A 16884-nucleotide genomic window follows, 5' to 3' on the forward strand; every position below is an offset into this window, starting at 1 on the left:
CAACGGTGGGTAAAGACAGTTACAGAGTAAACCCATTGACAGGTAACTGACAGGTAATTTTATAGGGACAGAGCCAGTAAATGGAATTCTGGAATAGAAGGTTTTGCTATCTAGGGCTGTTCTTTAGGGTCAGTTCACTTAAAAGGGTCTGTAATCCTGATGAAAGAGGTCAAAATCCTGAGCAAACTTGGAAAACGTAGCTGACTTCGTGCATCAGAGGCAAGACGAGAAGCACGGGTAAAGTTTTGCAGCGAGAGGTGGGTCTGGGCAAGAGCAAAGATGAAAGGTGGTCAGGGGTTGGGGAGCCGGAGCGAGCTGGGGAAGGAGCAAGGAGGGGACTCCAGAGCAACGTGAGGTCCCAGCACCTTTGCAGGTGAACTAGAACTATGAAGCGATACCATGCGAGAGCCATGTCTTAGGGTTGTAGCCACTTGGTGAGAAGCAGGAACTGAGAAGCCAACAGGAGAAATTACGTGCTTCCCGGCCCTAGAAACAGGTCACCATCGTCAGGGGACACTTACAAAGGAAAGGCGTCTGCTCCCACATCCTGAAATTGTGCTTAAGGATCCATCGGGAGTGAGACTCCGGTATTTCTGCTCTCCTGGAGTACCCCCAGGTGTGCTGATGCCCAGCCAGAGTGAGAGAGCAATCTTTGGGAGCAGGGGGAGCCAACCCCAAACAAGTCCTGTGCAAAAGTGAGTCATGCACAGAGATGGGTCAGAGAGAAGCTGATCGGAGAGGCTAGTGTTGAAACGAGCAAGCTGGCAGCAAAGGCCGGAGGAAGGTCCACTGGGTCAGCCTGTCTTCCGAGGGAATTCTTCTTTCCTGGACTTAATAGAATAGTGTGGGGCACCTGGGTGGCTCAGTCAATTCAACGTCCAACTTCGGTTTGGGTCATGGTCTCCCGGTCATGTGAGTTCGAGCCCCACATCAGCTTAACACTGACAGTGTGGAGCCTGCTTGGGATTCTCTCTTTCTCTCTCTCTGCACCCCCCCTCAATTGCTCTCTCTCTCTCTCAAAATAAATAAATAAACTTCAACAGAAATAGTGTGGGGGCACCTGGGTGGCTCAGTGGGTTGAGTGCCCCACTTTGGCTCAGGTCATGATCCCGCGGTTTGTGAGTTCCAGCCCCACATTGGGCTCACTGCTGTCAGTGTGGAGCCTGCTTGGGATTCTCCATCTCCCTCTCTCTGCTCCTCCCCCGCTTGTGCTCTCCCCCATGATAAAAACTAGATATTAAAAAAAAAAATGGCGTGTGTGGAAGAGGTGAGAAAATTAAAGTTGCCCTGAATTGTACACAATAAACACCCTACACTTTCAGTCACCACCTCAAAAATATTCACTGCTCACAGTTTCTGAAAATATTTCAGTACTTAGTCTGTGTGTACGTGTATATATGTGTGTATTTTGTATGTTTACAGATGCCAGTACTAACGCTGAGTGTCACGGACCTTGCTCCCCCCTCCCCCACCATTTAATAACATACTGTGGTTATCTTTCCATGGTAGTTGACACATCTTTGTTTCAGTCCTTCTAAATGTCACACAGTATTTCATCATTTGAGCATGCCATAATTTATATAACCAGCCCCCTCTTGAAGAACACTTTTCCCCGGGTCTTTTCTTTCCATTATTACAAAGTTCAAATAAATATCTTTAAGTATCTTGCCTACCTTCTGCCAAAATATCTATACAGTATGTCTGTGTACCTGTGGCAGGATACGTCAATCACAGGATACACATATCTTTATTTTTATGGGTATGTTCTGTACCCCTTCCACAAAAGTTGACCATTTAATGCTTTTAGTAGCTGCTTGTTTTCCCAACACCCTCCATAGCAATGGGTGTGATATCCTCAAACATTAACATTTTTGCCAATCGACATGGTGAACTCTGCCATTTCATTCCGGTTTGGATTTACAGTATTTTTTTTAATGTTTATTTATTTTTGAGAGAGAGACAGAGCATGAACAGGGGAGGGGCAGAGAGAGAGGGAGACACAGAATCTGAAACAGGCTCCAGGCTCTGAGCTGTCAGCACAGAGCCTGACGCAGGGCTCGAACTCACGGACGGTGAGATCATGACCCGAGCCGAAGTCAGACGCTTAACCGACCAAGCCACCCAGGCGCCCCTGGATTTACACTATTTAAATATGAGCTGCCTTGGACTTTAAAAATATCCAGAGATAGTCCTGATACATGTGTGTGTGTCCGGGTCCCTGACCGTATCGTGAAATATACCTCCTTTACTTTCTCGGTCCTCTCCCAACATCCCAGTGCCCAGCACAATGCTCTGGTACACAGAGACTGTACATAGTTGCTGAATTGACTGACTGAAATGAATTACCAACTGTCCAGAATTGGCTTCAAGGAGCTAATCAGAGATGGGTGTTCCTTGGAATTCAGAGGACTTAAGGATTGATGCCCGATGAGCCTGAAAAAGCCTGAAGGCAAAAGGTGGCGGCTAGGGTGACCACGGTAGCAACAAAAGGAACTGACAGAGTGTTCGAAGAAGCCAGGGGGCACCACCCATGCCACGGAGAGGAACCAGAACTTCCTACCTGGGGACATGCCTGCTGAAAGAGGTTTCCACCTGCAGAAGCTCCAAGGAACCCTCCAAGGAACTCCAGGAATGAGTAATTCAACTTGTGAACATCTGCAGAGCACAGCCCTACTGGCCCGCTCTGCCTGTTACCTCTCCTGTGTCCCTGCCTTGTCCCTGGAGAATCAGAGGCAGGGTGGGGGGGGGGGAGGGGGAGATGAAGAGAAATGTAAGGAGCACACAGAAAAGTCCTTCCCAGCCTCTATCTGAATTCAGGTGCTCTAGTGTGAGGCGGAACATGTTGGCGATGGAGAGAAGCTTTAAATTGGATGAGAGGTCACACTGATGGCTCCGGACACTTTCATCCAGGAAAGTGACCAGACGCTGCATGGATTCCAGCCCAGATTCCACCCACAAACTAAAAGAGCTTCAGCAGGACTTTCCAGATGCGATGCGATACAGTTGGCTCACTTGCCTCCCTGTCAAGTCCAGCTCCCCCTTGGCAATCGCAGAATTTGGTGGCAACCCAGCTCAATTCCTGGCTCTGGGTTTTGTGAAGCCTCTGTGAATCCCCAGCCGAGGGCCAGGGCCACTGTGTGCTTGCCCAGTCCTTTCAGATGGCACGCCGTGGCCGCACGCCTCTACTCTGTCCTTTCTCTTAGTTTTCAGGTTATTACGGGAAGAGACGAAAAGAGAATAGAGATCAGACCGCAATGTCCTGTTATTATATCCAAAGCTCCATTTGAAGGCATGTAAACATGCACTAGTGTTCTGTATAATCACACATTTGTATGTATTATCATTTGCTATTAGTTTTATTTCTCCTACTTTAAACGTTATTATCCAAACAGGCTGGGCACAAGCTTTCTGTACTTGTTCCGCCATAAATAAACAAAAACGCCTAAACACAATTTGTAAAATGTCATCTCCAAACCACAGCTAGGATGCTGCAGAAGTAGGAAACCGAAATTAAATCAAACCGGGCACCATGCCCAGACCACAGGCTCCGGGCAAACAGACGTGGAGAGAGAACACAAGAAAAGACACTAAATTGCAGAAAACTGGAATAACTGGAAACCCACGGTAATTAACCCTAGGGCCGGTGTGTCTGCTCTGGGACCCACCTTCTAGTTACCTTTGGAGAACAAATGTGAACATTAGCCATTTTTATTTGAAGTGAATCTCTATTTGGGGCTCTGCCTAATTTTCTTGTAAGTCAAGCTAGGGGAAAGGTAACAGTCTCTGTTATTCTGCAGGCATGGGCCATTTTCTTTATTCACCTGATAGTTGCTTAAGAAGTAAAATCGTGATCAGAGTAGTGCTAAGAAGGGCAAAAATGGCGACCAAACCAGTTGCAACAACAACTCCAGTAACAAGAGCTGCTCTCCCTCCCTGGCCAACGAGCCAGATGCCGCTGAAGCCTCACCCACGCCGCTCAGCACATCTGCATGTTCCTAGAGCTCTGGTCCCGGGCAGGCTGGCAGCTTCCAGCCTCAAGCATCTGGATCTTTCCTTTCTCTTCTCCTCCGCCTAAGGGCTTTCTCCATCCAGGCCCATAAGAGCTGGCAGGTGCTCCGTCCCAACTCACCAACCAGGAAAGGCGTGCTGTTAACATCCCCAGGGGCAACCTTTTATTACTAGGGAATGAGGGTCAGTGGATCAGAGTTCCCATCTCCCTGGTCTTTAGGTGGTCAGGGTGAGGTTTCCTAGGAGTTCCTGGTCGACTTGAACCCCAGTGGTTCAGGATGGAATCCCACTCGTTAGTATGCCTTGGCTCTTCTCCCTTCTCTGTGTCATTTTCCTTACTTGCAAGAGTACCTCCCCAAACCCTACTCGCATCAAAGTCCTAATTTCAGAGTCTTTCTTTGGACAATCCAAAATAACACAACCGTCTATTATGAGTCAGTTACTTTCTTTTGCTATCTGCAATGCTCAGAATAAGCTTCAATATTTTACTTATGATATCTCGAATCCTCAGAATAAACATGCATATTAAATATTATAATCCTTATTGAAGAAATGAGAAAACTGAAAGCCAGGCTAAATGACTTGCCTGAAGTTTTGTAACTTGAAAATGGTGGACACACATTAGGATTCAGCTTCAGAGCCGGTAGCATCATTTTCAGGTCATCTTGCCACCCCTTCTTACCAGATGCTCCATTACGATGAAAGTCATACTTAGCTTATCACTGCGATATTTACCACCTCTAGAACTCTGCCTGCCTGACAAAAATATTTTCTCCAGCAGATATTGGGGAATAGATCAATGAATTTAATGTACTCAGCAGTCATGTATTGAGCAACATCTAAACCAAACATTTTGGTTGGCTGGAAGATGAAAAGATGACTCAAATAAAAATTTTCCCTTGAAAAGTATCGTGGATTACCAGGAAAAACAAGCCAGGCCAATAGACGAAGTAGGGCGGGCATGACGACATAAGAATGCACAGGATTCTTCTTGGTAGATATGAAGATGTGGAGAGACAAGCCACTTTAACCCTCTTCGAGAAATGACTTGTTGTCCAACAGGGAAGAGCGAGGTCTGAGGTCAGCAGAGATCCAGGGATCACCATCTCACGATGTGCCTCGGCTGCACAGGGATGTCTTATTCTTGCCCTTCCAAGGCCAACCCATGCCCACCAACTAAGCAAAGTGGGTAGCAAAGCAGAGCAACTTTCCTCACTTGGGAGGTAACTCAGATGGAAAACATTTCTCTCCAGAGCTCTATTCCAGGCTAAGACTTTGTCAAGCCTGCACTGAAGTTGGATTTTTCTTCTGCCAGATCTTGCTTCCTTCCTCCCCTTTTCACAGGTACTGGTCTCTAATAAACATTTTACGCACCAAACAGCATCTCAGCATTTTCTTCCAGTGAACTCAACCAGTGACTGTTGGTATCAGTAGTGACCCAAGGAGGTGGTGAGGTAGAGATTGGAAGCAGGGTCGTTCACTGTCTGGGAGGCAAGGAGGGCCCAGCACTAGTAGAAGGTGAAGTACAGACAGTCCCTGACATAAGGTTGTGGTCCAATCGTTAGCAATTTTTCTGGTGAATCAAGCTGTATAAGAGAAAGGAATCAACTAGGGTGTATAACGTATTAGGCATTTCAGAAAGACATATGGAGGAAATAGTGCCTGTCTCCTTTGTTTCAAAATCAGCCAGACAAGGGAATTAAAAGCAAAAATGAACTACTGGGACCTTATGAAGATAAAAAGCTTCTGCACAGCAAAGGAAACAACCAACAAAACTAAAAGGCAATCAATGGAATGGGAAAAGATATTTGCAAATGACACATCGGACAAAGGGCTAGTATCCAAAATTTATAAAGAACTCACCAAACTCCACACCTGAAAAACAAATAATCCAGTGAAGAAATGGGAAGAAAACATGAATAGATACTTCTCTAAAGAAGACATCCGGATGGCCAACAGGCACATGAAAAGATGCTCAACGTCACTCCTCATCAGGGAAATACAAATCTAAACCACACTCAGATATCACCTCACACCAATCAGAGTGGCCAAACTGAACAAATCAGGAGAACTATAGATGCTGGAGAGTATGTGGAGAAACGGGAACCCTCTTGCACTGTTGGTGGGAATGCAAATTGGTGCAGCCACTCTGGAAAACAGTGTGGAGGTTCCTCAAAAAAATTAAAAATAGACCTACCCTATGACCCAGCAATAGCACTGCTAGGAATTTCCCCAAGGGACACAGGAGTACTGATGCATAGGGGCACTTGTACCCCAATGTTTATAGCAGCACTCGCAACAATCGCCAAAGTATGGAAAGAGCGTAAATGTCCATCAACTGATGAATGGATAAAGAAATTGTGGTTTATATACACAATGGAGTACTATGTGGCAATGAGAAAGAATGAAATATGGCCCTTTGTAGCAACATGGATGGAACTGGAGAGTGTGATGCTAAGTGAAATAAGCCATACAGAGAAAGACAGATACCATATGTTTTCATTCTTATGTGGATCCTGAGAAACTTAACAGAAACCCATGGGGGAGGGGAAGGAAAAAAAGAGAGAGAAAGGTTAGAGTGGAAGAGAGCCAAAGCATAAGAGACTCTTAAAAACTGAGAACAAACTGAGGGTTGATGGGGGGTGGGAGGGAGGGGGGGGGTGGGTGATGGGTATTGAGGAGGGCACCTGTTGGGATGAGCACTGGGTGTTGTATGGAAACCAATTTGACAATAAACTTCATATATTGGGAAAACAAAAAAGAATAAATAAATAAATAGATAAAAAAAATCAGCCAGAGCACATAGGTGGCTCAGTCAATTAATGTCTGACTCTTGATTTCAGCTCAGGTCATGATCCCAGGATCATGGGATCAAGTCCCGTGCCAGGCTCTGCATTGAACGTGGAGCCTGCTTAAGATTCTCTCTCTCTCTCTCTCTCTCTCTCTCGCTCTCTCTCTCTCCCTCTGCCCCTCTTCCTCAGTCACATGCTCTGTCTCTCCTCTCTCTCTCTCAAAAAATTAACCAATTGTAGATGTTAATCACATCTACAAGATATTTTCACTGCAATACTTTGCAATACATAGATTTGTGTTTGATTGAATAACTGGGTCTTATCGCCCAGTCAAATCGACACATACCACTGACCACAATGGTTCCTTTGTTAGAGTGGGATCATACCGGTGTCAGATGATATCCTGAAGTGCTGTTACCAACATCCAGGTAACAGTGCTTCATGGTCTCCAGCAGGCCTCCCAGTGCTCATTTCTCCGGTCCCTGAAATTGGATGGACGTAGTTGGCAGTTGACAAGATCTCCATATTGGGACCTTAGCCTCTGAGTTAAAAGCTATTGAAAACCTCTGAAATTATCAATGTCCTCCTCCTCCCATACAAGATTAAAAACAGATTAATACCACTCTTAAGAACTGAAAAGATGTGGGAGCAGGAAGATTACCATGATCTCTTCCTTTAATTCACCACAGTGATGCTACAGAAATTGGAAGAATCCTGGAGGATTACTACAGACTACTGTTGCTCAACCAAGTAGTAGCCCCACTGCCACCATGAGAGATATGTTTATTTTTTAATTTTAATGTTTATTTATTTTTGAGAGAGAGAGAGAGAGGGTGAGAGAGAGAGAGAGAGGGAAGAGGAGAGGAGAGGAGAGGCAGAGAAAGAGAGAAATACAGAATCTGAAACAGGATCCAGACTCTGAGCTGTCAGCACAAAGCCTGACATGGGGCTTGACTTCATGGACCACGAGAGCATTACCTGAGCTGAAGTCAGGCGCTTCACCAGCTAAGTCACCCAGGTGCCCCAGACATGGTATCTTTAATAGGGCAGGTCAATATCTCCTCAAGTACTTGGCATGTGGATTTTGATATCGTATTCCTTCCTATCCTTGTCAGAAAAGATTTCAAAACAGCTTGCATTTGCATAAAACAAAAACAACACACACACACACACACACACACACACACACACACACACAGGGTTTGCCTGGGACTATGTTAACTCTTCTACTTGCTGTTGTAATAATAAAGGACATTTTGGAGAGTCTGACAAACATCACATTGACCGATTACATTGATGATGTCAAGTTGATTGAGCTGGATGAGCAAACAGTGGCTAACAAACTAGAGGCCTGGGTAAGACATGTATGCTTCAGGGGGTGGGAATTAAACCCTGCAGATATCTGGAGGCTAGACACGTCTATACAATTTTAGGAGTCAAATCATCAGGAGGTCAGGAGGTTATGCTCCAAGAACATGGCCTTCAAAGTAAAAGCAAGTTACTGTGTCTCACATCTCCCACCACGAAGAAGAAATCTCCAAGCCTGCTGGGTCTCTTTGAGTTCTGGAAATGATGTGGTCCACCTCTAGGAATATTGCTTCGTTATATTCTGGGTGAGTCAGAAGACCCAACTTTAAGATGGGTCCTGGAGAAGGAAAGGATGTGGCACCAAGTCCAAGTTGCTAGGTAAGTAGCCCTGTGCTTGGGCCATATGATCTAGAATATCCTATGGCATTGGATATATCAGTGGTGGGGAGAAAAATGCCATGGAGTGTTTTTTGGCAAAAGCCAATTAAAAAAGTACAACACAGCTATTGAATTTCAGGAACAAATCCAAGCCACCTGCAGCAAATAATTATAAGCTTTTGGGAAACAACTCTATGTAGAGACAGAACATCTGACCATAGCACATTAAATGACAGTGTGACCCAAACTTTCCGTTAGGAACTGGGTTCTGTCGGGTACTGCAGAAAATAAAGTCAGGCAAGCCCAACAACCATTCCCTATAAGGTGCAAGTGTCACGTTCAGGACTGAGCCTGAGACACAGGGCACAAGCAAACTACGTGAAAAATTAGCCCAAGATACCATGATATCCGTCTCTCCTGAAAAACAGCATCACTCCATCAGCTCACACCATGGCTGTAAGTTGGAATGCTGTTCGGCCCCATAAAGAAGGAGGAAAAATCCAAAGCATGGTTTAGGGATTTGTTGGTGCAGAATGGAAATGCAAGCTAAAATGAATGGACATTTCACTGTAGCCTCACGTAAGGGTTCCACCGAAAACCCACAGTGAGGAGTAACTCTTCCAATGCGCAAAGTTTGGAGCAGGGCACCTCATCATTCACTGTGAGTAGAAAGATACATGGATTGAAATTAGAATATATATAGTGAATCACGGGCAGTGGTAAATCTGATCAGAAAAATATTATAAGATCAGGGACAAGGAGAGTTACAGAAGTAAACGCAAAGTATGAAGACTTTTTAATCACATGTTAGTACCCACCAGAGAGCATCAAACACTGAAAAATTACTCAACACGCAAGCGAGCACAATAATGCCATCATTGACGTACTCCAGCCTCTGCCGTCAGCCACTCCATTGTTGTCACACTGGGTGCATGAATGAAGTGACTGTAGTTAAGGAGGTGAAGGCCATCCATGAGCTTAACACTATGGACTCCAATTTACCAATGCCGATGTAGCTGCTATCACCATTGATTATCACAATATGCCACGAAGAGAGGCAAAATTCCAGCCCTGATATATAGCACAACTCCTGTGGAAGACCCCACCACATGGTGTAAAATTACATTGGACTCTTTCTTTCCTAGAAGGGCCAATAGTTTGTCCACATTAGGATATATACCTACTTTAGGTACTTTCAGGACTTTTCTTTTGCTTCCTGCAGGGCCTCAGTGTGTACCCACTATCTGAGGACTGGTGGTTCATCAGCACGGAATCCCATGCAACATTGATAGGGAATTCACTTTACAGAAAAGGAGGTACGGAAGTGGAAACATAACAGTGGAATCCACTGGTCACAGGATGTATTTCTCTACCCAGAAGATGCCAGCCTGGAAGAGGATTGGAATGTCCTGCTCGAGGCAGAGCTGAGTGCCAGGGCAGAACACTGAATGAATAGAATCCATCGTCTAGGATTCACTGCATTCATTGAATCAAAGTTTTAATATGGTAGTGTTCCAACAGAAAGAAGGCACGGGAACCAAAGAGTGGAAGCAGGAGTGATCCCAGTTGCTATCATGCCAAATTATTTACGTGAGGATTTTTATTTCTCATCTCCACAAGCTGGGATATGCAGAATGAGAAGTCTTGGTCTCCATAAGGGGGTCACTTTTTGCCAGGGGACACCATGAAAATTCTGTTTGGTTATGAGGTAGAGCTCATAACTGAGCAGTTTCAGTGGTTGTTTGTGTCCAGAGACCAGCAGGCAAGAGGTAATTGATCCTGATAGGCAGGTGGACCATGGGCTCTTGTTACAGAATATGGACAAAGGAATATTTCTGGAGCCCATGTGATCCACTTGGATGCTTCTTGGTATTCCATCGCTAATTATAATTATAAATTGACTGGTGTAGGAACCTTGGCCTGAGTAGGGCATTGTGACAGGGGCTCCAACCACTTGGTAATGACGTCTAGGTCATACCACCAGGTGGCCTTGATAATTGCAGAAGTGGGAAAGAATCTACAGTAGATCAAGGGCAAAGAAACACACTGTTGCTGTAGTGTCAGGGGCTGTACTTCAGCCCATAGCAGTTTTCACAGAACTAGAACAAGAAATCCTAAAATGTATATGCAACCACAAAGACTCCAATTAGCCAAAGCAATTTTGAAAAAGCAAAGCAAAGCTGGCGGTATAAGAATTCCAGCCTTCAAATTATATCACAAAGCTGTAGTAAAACAGTACGGTACTGGCGCAAAAATAGACACATAGGTCAATGGAGCAGAATAGAAAACCCAGAAATAAAACCACAATTACATGGCCAATTAACCTTCAATAAAGCAGAAAACAATACCCAGTGGGAAAAAGACGGTCTTTTCAACAAACGGTGTTGGGAAAACTGGTTTGCTACGTGCAAGAGAATGAAACTGGCCCACAGTCTTACACCATAGACAAAAATACACTCAAAGTGGATTAAAGACCTAAATGTGAGATGTAAAACCAAAAAGACAAAATTTAGAAGAGAGCACAGGCAGCAATTTCTCTGACATTGACAGTAGCAACATTTTTCCAGAATTTTGCCTCCTTAGGCAAGGGAAACAAAAGCACAAATAAACTATTGGGGCCACATCGACATAAAAAGCTTCTGCACAGTGAAGGAAACAATCAATAAAACTAAACGTCAACCTACTGAAAGGGAGATGATATTTGCACGTGGCATATCCAATAAAGGGTCAGTATCCAAATTATATAAAGAAGTTATACAACACACACAACTGCCTCTTAAATTTCCTCTTAGGAAGATTATTCCACCGGAATTCTGGAAGAGTTCATATCCTGAATGTATTTGGACAAGTGAATTTGAACATCCCAGTGGGTAAACTATGGTAGATCCAAGGCTGTGCGCCCAGATCTCCCTTCAAGAAAGGGGCTTCCGACCCAGCTGCAAGGGGGCGCACAGCAGTCTCCTGCTGCAGATGCCTTCAGAGCTGCCTAACTGAAATTGTGTCCTCAGGGCAGCCCGCTTCAGGGACTGAGTGAGGGTGGCATATAAAGATCTGGCCACTTTGGTTCAATTTGGGATGGCTCTGACTAGCATTACTCCATTCTGGTGGCTCTGGCTGCCACACAGTTCAACTTCTTTCTCTGCACAATCCTGCTTTCTCTCCCTTCCCTTTCAGGAAATGGATCCCTAATTAGCATTTACCCCACCCAAATCCTGTTTCAGCAACTGCTTCTAGAGAGATTGACCTAGGGTATACTCCTAGAACCCAAATCTAGAAAATAGAGGAATGGGCAGAAATAAAATTTATGAAAATTCCACGACACCACTGTTAAATCACTTTGGCAACTGACTAGCCCCAGACTTCGTTCATATGGCTGTTACAAACCCCAATTTGTTGAAGGCATTTTAGTGAGGTTTTTGGTTACTTGCAACTGAAATTATTCCTCACTGATTAATTAGGGGGTAATTGCATATTTAATACAAATTGAAATCAAAGATGGTGTTCAAACTTTCTCTTAGAGCGTAAGACTTTTGCAAACAAGATCATAAGTAATTTCCAGAATTTATCGTATGATTTCTATGCCTTTAATGCAAAGTAACAAAGTACAATTAGTAAGTCTGACTACTTTCTCATCTTTGTCCCACAGAACATTCTACACTCAACATACCCTTTTTAGAGTCATAGGTTCCAGAAGTGAGAAAGTAGGATAGAGTCTTCCTTAGTACAACAATGTGTGGGATACAGACACTTCTGCATTTTGAGGATGCCTGTCTAACCCCTCCTTGAACTTGTCACCAGTCGTTAAGTAACGACTGTGTGGGATGACCTATTTGCTGGATGCAGAGATGTGGTACTTTATAAAGTTCTTTCTTTGGGGAGGATTAAATTCTATTACCTCTATAGAACTTCATTCACCAAACCTGTTTCTGACCCCAGAAGCTAAATATAAGTGTATTAATCCTCTTATATTTTTACAGAGACAACTATCTTGCCTTTCTCCCCAAAAGTCAACATATTCTTTCATTCACACAGTAAATATTTGTCATCCATTATGCACTGGGTATTGTGTTAGATACTGAGGATATAACAGTGTATAAAATGGGCAATGTGCCTGCTCTCTTGGAATGAGATTCTAGTAGGGAAATGCAGATCACAAATGAATAAACAGGATAGAAATGTGAGTTATGAAGACCAAAACCAAAAAGAAAGAGTGTTACAACATCCACTTGTTTGCACGGGGAGTGGCTTTAGACGAGGTGGGCAAGCAATGTGTAAGCTGAGCTCTGAGAATGGTAAGGAGTAGCCAAACATATGGAGATCTTGAGGAAGAATTTTTCAGGGAGAGGAAAATAAAGTGTCAGTTCCTTGAGGCATGAATAACTTTGGTCTCTGTAGAAACAGCAATAAAACTGATGTTTTATTTAGAGAGTAGTGAACGAGGAAGAAGTGAAAAGGGATGCCACTGAAAAGAACAGAAGAGCTTGATCGGGAAGTAGTCATGGGTCAAGGTGAATTTGGTCTGATTAATACGGGTGATGGTCTGATCTAATAACTACCACTAGATTACCAAATACCTACCTCAAGATACCGGCTTTCCTAATTTCCTGGGAGTATCACCTTACAGATGTCACCAAGCTCCAGCTTCAGATCTCTCATTTGTAGAAATAGGAGATTTGATTAAGCTGTAAATTCTTTAGAAGGGTAAATGAGGAAACGGAGATGTGTGATTTGTAAATTTCAGAGTGTTATTGACATGCATCCTATTTCCAGAATGACATTTTCCTTTTCTGAACTACATGTTCTCAATTCCTCTACTGTTCTCTGTGTTACATAGTCCATGATTCCCTGTTTCTCCTTCACCCAGGTGTCCTAATTTAAAACCTAAATTCTTTAGGGTAACTACCTGATAGTGTAATCCCAAGTGCCAATGCTTCGTGTTGATTCCAATTTCTCTCAGACTTCTACAGAAAGCATGGCAGGAGACCCTATGGGGTCTGAGAGTAAGAACAACGACAAAAGTTGAAGTCATCTGGATCCTAGAATGGCGTAGCCACATCACCTGCTGGCGGGACCTGATACGTTGTCCTCATCTTATAGGCCAGTTCATCCATTTGTGTAATGGGGAGAATAGTTATCTAGATTAGTTGGATGATACAGATGTGCGGAGAGTGCCTGAGCTCCAGGTACACAAGGTAAGACCGATGTTATCCTTGACCCATTCTCCTGTAGAGAGCGAGAGCTACTCTCTCTTTTTTTAATGTTTACTTATTTGCTTTTGAAAGTCGGGGGGGGGGGGGTGGGGCAGAGAGTGAGGGAGAGAGAAGTCCAAGCAGGCTCCATGCTGTCAATGAAAAGCCTGACGCAGGGCTCCATCTTGCTTATTGTGAGACAATGACCTGAGCCAAAGTCCGGAGTCTGATGCTCAACTGACTGAGCCACCCATGCACCCCTAAATTGTCTCTTGGTGAATTTGAAGGTACTATGATGCCACTCAGTGAACCCCTGGCAGTAACTTATTAAATGGAAGCGAGCGTTGTGACCCTGATATTTGCCTGCGGCCCCTGACCCCGGCAGAGCACCCTCTCCTCTGTCACCAGCAATCTCAGGAACATAGTATGAGAAAAATGAACTCGAAACCAAACTCCAGATGCACGTATGCCTTCTAATAATGTAGGGCTCTTTTTTCAGAGGCATGGTGATTAGAGGCTTTAAGGCTACTCGGACCTTCAGAGGGCTCTACTTTGCTGTGTTTTTCCCTAGTCCTCGCTGTTTCTCTTCAATGGTCTGTAATTTTCTTCATTGCCGTGAGATATGGGGGCAACCAGCCTGCCTCTGGCCGCTTATCACCAATATCTCCGTTGCTCTTGGCAATGGCCTTAGATGTGATCTTTCTCACGCTGTTCCAAGTGAAGTCCGTGTCACTAGGCAGAGGTGTCTGTCTTAGTTTCTACTGCCACAGTAGCAAATTACCGCAATTACTGCTTTCTTTTCGGCCTCTAGAGGCTGCCTGGTTTCCTTGGCTTGGAGGTCCTTCTTTTAAAGAATTTTTTTTTAAGTTTATTTATTTATTTTTGAGAGAGAGAGAGAAAGAGTATGAGTGGGAGAGGGGCACAGAGAGAAGGAGAGAGAGAAGCTGAAGCAGGATTCGCACCACCAGTGCAGAGCCTGATGTGGAGCTCGAACCCACGAACCATGAGGTTGTGTCCTGAGCCACAGAGGCAGGGTGGTCCTTTGTCCAGCCTCCACAGAAGAAACTCACAGCACTGAACTTCATGCCCAGGACTCGCTAATCCTAAAGTGCAAGCTTATCCCAGAAGAACCCCAGGCAATTCCAAAGGGAGCTACCCCCTTAGCACAACTGGGGAGCTTCTCCACAGTCTTTGAACCATGGTTTCCAATATTCCTCCTGGACTCAGACCTCTTTATCTTGAAGATGCATTTGATATTGGAGGACGAAGAAGAAGTTTTTCAGATGCATAATGAATGTTAATGTATAAATCGGGTCTAGTATCTTTTGGAGTGAGATAGCATGATGGGCTCAATGGAAAGAGTTTCATGTATGTTTTATGAAATTGCTCTAGAAACACTGCTGTCAGAGAAGTTCTGTGTGTATAAACCTGTTAATGCCATCGGAATAATCTAGGTGAATTAGACATCAACTAGGCACAGGTGTAAAACCCCATGGGTACGGAAACACGGTGACCCCAATGTTGCCCCACAGTAAGCTTATGGGATAAGGATGTCTAAGCTGTTTATTCTTTCTAGAACTCGGTTTCTTATGTGAAAGTGAAAAGATCATGCTGGATAAACAGTGGCTCCTTGAAGATATACTAATTTGTGAGGCTTTTGGTTTGCAGTCTGCTAAAAAGTTGGGATGAATTCAATATTGGTATCCTGCATTTTTTCCCTCCCTCCTCTCTGTAGAAAAGAAAAGCACTCAGACAGGCAAAGGAATTAAAGAAGGAGCCAGAGATACAGAAAGGGGCCCAATGTGGCTTCCCTTGTGATGACCAAGAGAAGATAACCGTCTTTCTGTTTGTGATTTGTTTTCTTTCCTCCCACATAGCTGCAGGGGCAAAGGAGACCCATTAGGCCCTTTTATTGATTCAGTGTCGTTGCCCTCAGAAGTTCATTTGAGACTAAAACAAGTTTATGGAGCAAGAAAACAGAGTGAACGACTCAGTCTGGCTCTGCACTATTAGAGAATTTGGGGACCTTTCTCCATGCCACCTGAAGTTCCAAGTGACACAGGAAGACAGAACTTACTGGAGACGATGGTAAAGAAACAAAGGGTCTGTGGTTGCTTTGCCTGTCCCCTGCCTTATGCCAACAGCACTCAGCAGGTGCTTAACCGAATACAGAATTATTTACCAGGTCCTGGAAATTTAGCTTATCTGGAGGCTTGGGTTTAACTGGAATTGTCTGCCTCAAGCCTGTTGAGAATATACACTCTTGGTTTCAAAACGGGCCCAAGAATAACCACATTCAAGCATTACAATTCTTTCCATTATGAATACAACACCCCAGAGTGGGTTTCTAAGGGCCCTGACAAGTTGAATTACTGTCTTTTCCTACTCAGCTGCTTGCAACTGAGCTTATAGTGAAATGGCTTTAAACAATGTCATGCCTCTTTACCCACAGATGCAGCTCACAGGACGTCGTGCACACCCCAGTGACAACATAAGGAAGGGAGTGTTGGATCCAGAGGCAAAGGGCTCAGGGTTCTTGCTAGAGCTCTGTGGCCCATGAGCCGTGTGACCTTGACAAAGTCCCTTCCCAGCCCCTGGACTCACTTCCCTATCAGAGCCTAATGAGGGTGCAGACTAAACCAGAGAGTCCTTATGAATCTTTCCAATTTGTAATTCAATTCAACAAACATTTACAGAGTTTATACTATGTTGCCGCCACTGTGTTAGACAGCTCCCAGCTGTATAATTTATTTTTTATTCCATCGAAAACTAGAGTCAGGTAACTTTCATGCAGTTTTTAGCACAAAATCACCGGACTGGGAGCCACAAGCCTCAGGTTCTGCTTATAGCTTCATCATGAAACACTCGTGTGATCTTTACAAAGTTGCATCAGCCATCTGGGTTTTAGTGTCTTCATCTATGGAAGGAGCAGGAAGAATGAGGGTCACGTTCAGAGCTCATGGTCAGTTGGCAAGTAGTTTGCACAGATCTTATAATAACCATGTGCTGAGCTAGCTGAGTGCCTATTCCGTGCTAGACAGTCACATCAAACTGAGTTAAGTTATTCCCTTTTGACATTGCCTTGTTCAGGACCTCTCCCCTGACACATAGTCAGAATTTTTGCTCCTCTCTCTGTTCCCTGGAATCCTGAGCATTTTGTCAGTAGAGAGTCATTACACAGCACAGACACCATTGCCCGTGTGCCCATC

This window comes from Leopardus geoffroyi, chromosome C3 (genome assembly GCF_018350155.1).
Source record: "Leopardus geoffroyi isolate Oge1 chromosome C3, O.geoffroyi_Oge1_pat1.0, whole genome shotgun sequence".
Taxonomy (NCBI): domain Eukaryota; kingdom Metazoa; phylum Chordata; class Mammalia; order Carnivora; family Felidae; genus Leopardus; species Leopardus geoffroyi.